Source organism: Musca autumnalis, unplaced genomic scaffold (assembly GCF_047663935.1).
Source record: "Musca autumnalis isolate F117 unplaced genomic scaffold, ASM4766393v1 scaffold_4, whole genome shotgun sequence".
In the NCBI taxonomy this organism is placed as follows: domain Eukaryota; kingdom Metazoa; phylum Arthropoda; class Insecta; order Diptera; family Muscidae; genus Musca; species Musca autumnalis.
Genome location: NW_027411977.1, coordinates 58229883 through 58239427, shown reverse-complemented (window position 1 = coordinate 58239427; position 9545 = coordinate 58229883). Strand labels below are relative to the sequence as shown.

At 34.8% G+C, this 9545-nt stretch overlaps 1 protein-coding gene across 1 annotated transcript in view; it reads left to right on the top strand.

The window, feature by feature from the left end:
* Positions 1 to 9545, top strand: part of LOC141404210 (neurotrimin-like) — a 416440-nt gene that overhangs the window by 253919 nt on the left and 152976 nt on the right. The window lies entirely within an intron of this gene.

The window sequence follows — 9545 nt, the reverse complement described above, 5'->3', positions numbered from 1 at the left end:
TTTTACTTTGACAGGAAAATGTAGAGAAGTGTGGTTTACTCACAAATCGAGAGAAAACAAAAAAGACATGTTGGCTTCAACCCATTTTTACCCATTTTTTTAACATAAATATAGCCACAGCTTCCACGCAAATTATCTTTTAAGGTCAATATTTTTTGCCACGTCCAAAAACATTTCATTCTATCCATAAATATTTAATTTGTATAATATACAAATACAAGTCGCGTGTTCTAAAAGGGCAAACCTTGGCTTCAGCTATGTTAAATTTTCAAAAATATTGGTGATATACCGTTCCTGGAATCTTTTTATGTTCTAGAAAGTTGTTTATTGAATCTTAGGTACAGTTTTGTAGTTGACTGTATCCTTAATTTTTGGGCGGTTCGGTATCTGTGGACGGAAATCGAAGAAAAAAGTAATCTAATCGAATATTTTCAAAAGTTTTTTTTTGTTATTTTCACATATAAGAACCGGACATAGACATTTCGTATGTTCCAGAAAGTTGTTTGCAGATATCTATGCTACATTATTGTGGTCCGAGAAAAGAGGATAAAAATCGCATTTGATTTGCTATTTTGACCATTAAGAACCGTTTCTACAGAGTTCGTATGTTCTAGAAAGTTGTTTACTAAGATCTAAAGTACATTTTTCTAATTGGTTCTTTGCTTCAATTTTGATCGGTTTGATATCTATAGACTAAAATCCGAGAAAAAATTAAAAAGGAAATTTGACCTTGACGATTTTGGCCTTGAAGGTGAGGTTGAATGGATTTTAAGTTTTCACAATTATTATTCTCTAAGACGAGAGCTGCAACTTTTCTTCTACGAGCAAACCCAAATTCTTAGCGGTTTAGAAGATATGTGTCCTTTTTGACATCAAGGCCTCAGGTCTGTGGGGGCCCATAATCGCAAAAGTTGAAGTGATACACAGTGGTCCCACTTGTATGGAAAAGAGTGCCAAAAATAGTTCTAATCGAGCTACCGCCTCGAAATTTAAACGTAGGTTTATAACAAGCCAAAAAGATATAAAACCATTTTTAGTGGATGTAGGTCCATATTTGGGTATAGCTCTCATAGAAAGGTACCGCCCGATTTGTGGTATTTTGACGATTTTGGCCAAATTAACCAACCAATTTGGATGAACAAGCCAAAAAGATATAAAACCATTTTTAGTGGATGTAGGTCCATATTTGGGTATAGCTCTCATAGAAAGGTACCGCCCGATTTGTGGTATTTTGACGATTTTGGCCAAATTAACCAACCAATTTGGATGTTATTTTGCATTTTGAGTTCTCAGTGAATAAACTACCTCCTTGCAAAAATATTCAATATAGGTCCACGTTTAGGTATAGCCGCCATATAAATGTATCCTCAGATTTTCGGTATTTTGACAATTTTAGCGACATTTTCCAACTGATTTGGCTGTAATTTGGCATTTTGAGTTCTGAGTGAACCAAATACCTCCATGCAAAAAATGGTCAATATCGGTCTACGTTTAGGTATAGCCCCCATATAAACGTACCTCCCGATTTTCGAAATTTTGACGATTTTACCCACATTTTCCAACCGATTTGGCTGTAATTTTGCATTTTGTGTTCTGAGTGAGCAAAAATACCTTCTTGCCAAAAATGTTCAGTATAGGTCCAAGTTTAGGTATAGCTCCCATATAAACGTACCTCCCGATTTTCGGAATTTGAAGATTTTACGGGCGTGGTATAAGAGGAATAACTTAGCGGGTGGCAGATGGGGGCAGCTGGACTTTTTTAAGCGTAAACTAGAGACTTTCCCCTGCATTCTAAAAAAATTTCGAGACTCACAAATGCTCACAACATTAGTAAAACTCAACATAAATTAATAGTAATTATATTAGAAATACCAGAAAAGGTCATTTATTACGAATTTATTTTTAATGAGGTTAGAAAACGAATTATGAATTTGTTTTTTCGTAAAAACATTGCCAATGCCATCACCCATAAGTTTCATTTTAAAAATTGCACATTTACCTCTCCAATTTTTTATAATTTTACTCATAACCTACGAATGCTTTGCGGAGGCATTTTTCGTTTTTAAGGCTTCACATACAAATCACAACTTCTTCGACTTAACTTGGCGTATAACCACTGTAAATTTACAAAAATAAGGCTGGATGTTAAAAATTTGATATGTTTAGAGAATATTTATTTCAATCGCAATAAAATTTGTCGCCATAAATTTTTAGATTTTTGTCCACGGGCGGAACCACTGTGTGATAGGGAAAAACGCCGGGACACGTGTCTTCTTATTTTTGATCTTCTATCCCGCTGCTGTGTCAGAATATGGTTAATAATTTTCGTGTCGCACAGTGTAATATAAACAAGACCTTTGTTTTGTTAGGAAAATCATTGGACAGCTTCAAATAGTTAATTATATATAGGCAGTATAGCTGAGTTAACATTGGCTATCTGGAAAGTCGAGATTTGGATCGAAAACTTCGAAAAACTTAATTTTTCTTATTTATACACCAATTCTATTGTTAAAAACGAAAACGACAATGAAATAAATAAGAATCTATTGCTCAAGATAGGAAAACATTTTGATGTCCGGATTATCGAGGTAAGAAAAATATATGATGTCCGGATTACAGGGTCTACAAGGTAAAAATTCTGGTGTCCGGATTACCGCGTTGTCCGGATTAACGAGTGTCCGGATTAACAAGTGTCCGGATTATCGAGACTATACTGTATATAACACCTAACTTTTCCAGTAATTATGGTGTATATATGTGCTATATCTCTGGTATGTTGTCGTGTATATCAACTTATGTATGTAGGACCGGACGGCAAAAATATGTCGCAATCTTGTAAAATTAATTCAGTGAAAAACTACTGCCCAGGGGAAGTGGTGTAGGGTATCATATGGTCGGCCCCGTCCGACTATAGCCCTCTCTTACTTGTTTTTGTTTTATATTTTACTAGCAAAATGCCCGCTACTTCGTAAGCGGAAAAGAAATAATATAATAATGAGTTGCGTTGTCAATTGTCAGCACAACTGAGATGAAATATTGTATCATTGGTATCAACCCAACTGGGTTGTCAGTGTTTTTTCAAACTTGTGAACTCTTAAATCCAAAAGGCACAATTCGCCAAAAAAATCTATTTTAAAATGATAAGTTCAGTGACATTATTTTTTGATGATGAAGAAAATGTACAGGACATGGCATCTATTAGAAGACATTTGAGGGACAAGTCGAATCCATTGGAATTGCCATCTGCACTGTATGTTGAGCTCATCATGTTAGAATGATCTGTATAATCAGTAAATTATTTTAGGTTTAAGGCGTATTTTCGATTGCCGTAGTTTACATTGTGGAGACGTTAAAGGATGACTTCAAAGTAAGTTACAGATCAACAGCAATACCCCCACTTTTAAAAGTGTGCGCTGCGTTGAGATTTTTTGCGGAGGGAAGTTTCCAAAAGTCCCATGGCAATGATTACAACAATTGCATGGCTCAGTCTACATTGTCGAACGTATTGAAGGAAGTTTTCTACTTGATAGAGGGCAAATTGTGCCAAAATTGGATCGTTTCGAAGTTGACGGAGGAGGAAAACAGACATAACAAAAATCATTTTATTCAAAAACGAAATTCCCTGGTGTAGTCGGCTGTATAGATGGAACACATGTGCAATCCAGACTCTCTGCCACTCTTCAGGTGTTTGTGTTGGAGGTCCATGGCTGTTTAAACTGACCGAAATGGACCACCACGCCTCATCTGCTGTGGCTTTGGTTTCAACAAAAACCCGAACTCCTCGGGCTAAGTTTGGATTTGCACTCAATTTATCAATTAATATTTCAAACTGTTGCTTTGTCGTTATTTTCACCATATTTTTGATACACAAAATTAATTAATCATGCAAAGAATCAACAACTGTTGAGAAAATGTTTTTTCCTTTCAATTTTACTTCTGGTTTCTTCGAAAATATTTACTGCAACTGAAAATAACTGGTTGCTGAAAAATAGCCGGTTCGTCAACTGAGTTTCGCAACTTCAGTTGAAGGTTGCCATACAAAAAGTAATTTTGACAACTGGCAACTCCACTCAACCATAATTGCTATCGATAATCGACACCTGAATTTCATTCACGTGCTGCTCGTACACGTTTTGTTGAATCTCAAAAGAAAAAAGACATCTACACTTCAACAGCGGGCTACATTTTAAATTCCAGTCCATGTTTTATAGAATGGTATGGGTATTTTGAAAATTTTATCCACATTTTCCAACCGAATTATGGAATTTGTGATATCAAATTTATAAAAAAAAAATATTCAGAAGATGTTGCCTTATATAACAATTAATTTTTGAGATATTTTACTTAAGGCATTTTTTTCAGGATGTAAAAACCTTCTTGTAAAAGTTTAAGCTCTACTTGTTCACCCAATGTCAATGGTATGACATGTAAATAAACATTCTGATCCAATCTCAACAGTTATCCTCATAACAAATTTCTTTTATCGATTCACCCAATACCAGTGATTCAATATTTAGTATTTTTTAATACTTCTAGTACACTTATTGTACGACCACCTCTTACAATGAACCTGACAAATCAATAATATATCAGAATTTCACTTCTATTCCTCAGCCCAATACCAAATATATTTCAATTTTGTACTTTTCACGCACTAATGACATAATACCATCTTCATTCACCCAACGTCAAATTTAATAGCATTTAGTACATTTCGTATTTTTCAATAAATCATCCAGCCCTCAGCCTAAACTTAGAATTTGTATGCATTTCAAAAAATCCGTATCTAAACACCTACACAATCCCTCATACAACAATTCGAAATTCCAACACCAAACTGGTACCAAATTTAGTACTTAATAGTATGTATAAGTTTCAAAAATTACTTCCTTTTATCCAAAACTATATCCCAACATCGATTTAGTATTTTTCGTATACATTAGTACGAATTTCCAAAACTTGCTTTCTATCTCTACTCTAAACGTCATCTGCTATAATAATACCGAATTTCACAATTTCAGCTCTACCCCTTTACGCAATAACAATTTGAACCAAATTCCACAACCACATCCATATCTCAACCAACTGCGGCTATAATACCAAATTTCCGAATTCCACCTCTATTCATAATACCATTAATACTTTTCGTATGAAAGTACGAACTTCAATAACTATCTACAACAGTAATTGCGAATTTCAGGATTTCACCTCTATCCCAAATCTAAATTGTAGCAAATTTAGTACTTTCCGTATCCATAAGTAAGAATTTCCGAAACTACCTCAATCCTACACTCCATAAGTAATCTTAATTCCAAATTTCAGGATTACAGCTCTATCCGTCCACCTAAATTTAAATTGTACCAAATTTACTACCAGTTAGTACTTTCCGTACCTACATGTACGAATTTCCAAGACTATGTCAATCCTACAGTCCAACAGTAATCTTAGTTCCAAATTTCAGGATCCCAGCTCTACTCGTTCCCCCAAATCCAAATTTAGCACTTTTCGTACCCATAAGTACGAATTTCCAAAACTTCCTCAATCCTACACTCCAACAGTAACCTTAATTCGAAATTTCAGGATTCCAACTCTATCCGTTCACCCAAATATAAATTGTACCAAATTTAGTACATTTAGTACTTTCCGTACCCTTTGGTACATCTTTCTAACTCTCCATCAGTTACCCTTATTCCAAATTTCAGAATTCTAGCTCTTCCCGTTTGCCTAATACAAAGGGTACCATATTTAGTACTTTTTGTACTTTTCGAACCCTTCTAGGTAGAACTTCCAAATTGTACCTAATTTAGTACCAGCTATATCTGTTCACTCGAATCCAAATTGTACCAAATTTAGTACCATTTAGTACTTTCCGTACCCATAAGTACGAATTTCCAACACTAAGTCAATCCTACAGTCCAACAGTAATCTTAATTCCAAATTTCAGGATCCCAGCTCTATTCGTTCCCCCAAATCCAAATTGTACCAAATTTAGTACTTTTCGTACCCATATATACAAATTTCCAAAACTTCCTCAATCCTACACTCCAACAGTTACCTTAATTCGAAATTTTAGGATTCCAACACTATCCGTTCACCCAAATATAAATTGTACCAAATTTAGTACATTTAGTACTTTCCGTACCCATAAGTATGAATTTCCAAAACTACCTCAATCCTACACTCCATCAATAATCTTAATTTCAAATTTCAGGATTCCAACTCTATCCGTTCACCCAAATATAAATTGTACCAAATGTAGTACATGTAGTACTTTCTGTTCCCATAAGTACGAATTTCCAAAACTACCTCAATCCTACACTTCATCAGTAACCTTAATTCGAAATTTCAGGATTCCAACTTTATCCGTTCAACTAAATTTAAATTGTACCAAATTTAGTACCATTTAGTACTTTCCGTACCCATAAGTATGAATTTCCAAGACTAACTCAATCATACACTCCAAAAGTAATTAAATTCCAAATTTCAGGATTCCAGCTCTATCCGTTCACTCAAATACAATTTATACCAAATTTAGTACCGTTTACTACTTTTCGTACCCATAAGTAATAATTTCCAAAACTACCTCAATCCTTCACTCCATCAGTAATCTCAATTCCAAATTTCAGGTTTCCATATCTATCTAAATCCAAATTGTACCAAATTTGGTACCATTTAGTACTTTTCGTACACATAAGTATGAATTTCCAAAACTACACCCATATCTCAATCGTACGCTTCAACGGTAATCTAAATTCCAAATTTCAGGTTTTCAGCTCTATCCGTTCACCCAAATCCAAATTGTACCAAATTTAGTACCATTTAGTACTACTCGTACACATAAGTACGAACTTCCAAAATCATTTCCTTATATCAACACCACTTCCCAACCTTGATTTCCATACCAAATAAGAACATTGTTGCTATATCCGCTCAAAATATACAATTGGTACCAAATTTAGTAACTTTTCGTACACTTATAGGTCGAATTTCCAAAAACCCTTTGGTACATCTTTCTAACTCTCCATCAGTTACCATCATTCCAAATTTCAGAATTCTAGCTCTTCCCGTTTTCCTAATACAAAGGGTACCATATTTAGTACCTTTTAGTACTTTTCGTACCCTTCTAGGTCGAATTTCCAAAAACCCAGCCTTATCTCACCCCTACACACCGACAACAACCCACAGTCAAAATTTCAGCTTTCTAGCTTCAGCGGTTTCGTCTGGGCGATGATATGTCAGTCACTCAGTCACTCACTCACTCACTCACTAAGCTCTTTTATATATATAGATATGGTAAGCTTGGCATATAAAAATTCTTAGTTAGCTTGCGAATCTCATCGGGTTCAGGCAGTGTGGAATAAAAACAGCTAGTTTTGTAAAATCTGGGGTAGTAAACCCTTAGCCCCTGGTGGATTGTTTTATACGGTTTTAGTATTTCAAATTTTCTCCCAGCTTTGAGTTCAAACTTTCCAATCCAATTTCAAATTTTTCAATATGTGGTCTTGTGTTACAGAAGACCTCCAATTATCTAATCTGCAAACAATTGGCCATTGCTTTGTAACAATTTTATTGTAGCTTTGCAATACTGCTAACAGTTTGCTTTAACATTCGCATTGCGTTTGTTACAGCTGAATTGGCTATATGATTTCGTTATGGTAATACCTCTGAAGTGAATGTCTGGAACCAGTGTTAATTGGAAGGCTGTGGGTTTTTATTTTATTCTACAGTACATATCAAACGTTAGTTATAGCCACATCAAACAATAATACAGTTGTTCAAACAGAAACAAGACATAAAGCAAACTCAAATACTTTGCAACTACATACATATGTATATTTTTCCGCTTCACACAAAAGACTGGATAGCAACTGAAACCGCCAATTTTGATTTCATTTTTCTATGCGTCATATAACTATGAAGTTTCCGAACGTGTTCTCTAACAATTTTACACAAAGGTCATTTAAAATACTACCTTAGTTACAGGGAGTAATTAATCAAAACTTTTCCTGTGACATTGTCAAACGGTTCTTTTAGCCAACTAAAAACACACACACACACATATACTCTTACACAAAAACTGAATGAATCTTCATAATGGCACATGTACCTTTAGGGCACACAAATGGACACATAAAGTCACATAGGATAAAAGTAAAACTCTGTTTGCCCAAACGGATGTTAGACCATATCAATGTTTAACTTTTGCCACATGTCACTTTTGGCCACAGGCCAGGTAATGACAACTGAACTAGAAGAGGAACAACAGTTCCCCTCATCAGGGGGTTGGTAATGTTTGTATGTCACAGGTTATTTCTAATGAGCTATTCATTCCATTCAAATTAACTGACGTGACAAATGATTGAATTGAATTTTATACACAAAGGTTAAGTTTCCAAGCGTATGTCATGACTTCAAATTCGGAAATGCTGTGGGAAAATGTACATTGCACTATTGCATATCTGCATGTATACGTACATATTTTATGCCAGTGACTTTTGTCATGTGCCATACCAATTGTAAATCATGTTAAGCATATTATTCCGAGAAAGGTTAGAAGTCGTTTGTGTTTATCTGTCAAATGGCTTAGGTTTGTGTGAGAATGTGTGGTAGCATATTACATCTTGACAATTGTATTTTGCACACTTACATACATCTTTTATTTATGGACAATTGTGACTCTTAAAATGTTACAAAAGGTTAAATAGTGACTTATGTTCAATACCATTACGAAAATTGGCACTACACTTAGACTTACACTCATGTAATTACTATATTATGGCTAGTTTTACAACATATTGATGGTCGTGGTCATTAAGGTGTTGCTAGGTTAGGATTATTTTATTGTATATGCATTATACTTGGGGACATTGTTATTTTACAACTAAGTAAAGTATAGTTCATTTTTTTATTGAAGTGTGTTTTTCTACTGACTACATATTATGGATGTTTTTAGAGAAATCAAAAAGTACGAGCGGTGCAGAAAAAACAACAACAAGTTGATTCATTGAAGGACCTTTTTGACTGCAAAGGAGCAAAGGCCCAATTAGTTACTTCAGCGACAAATCTGCTGGTGCCAATACCACCTATCCAAGCAAAGAGGTCAATGGAAGCGACTTTATCAAAATCAACAATGGACCTAAAATGTATTCTTCTCTAGCTATTTTTGTTGCACTTGCCTATTATGGCCACCACTGGCCTAGGAGCTTAACAAAAATACTCATTAGAAAAACCACCACTAAACCTTTATTTTAACAAGGGCATGTCACGCCAAATAATTAGTTATTTTTAAATAAGTAGTTAATAAAAATTGTGATTACTTATTTAAGTATTTGTATAAATGGTCAAAATATAACTACTTATTTCGCTTATTAGGATCGAACAGACCCTAAACTGCACTTAAACAAAAATGTTGAACTTTTGCAGGGAGGGTGACGTAGGGGATGGAAGATACCAAGGAACGGTCCTGACCGGTTTTAACATGGCAAAGCCCAGGATTTATCTTGGTTCCTCTTTCATCTCAAGTGGACACTGACCTCCCCGTGGTG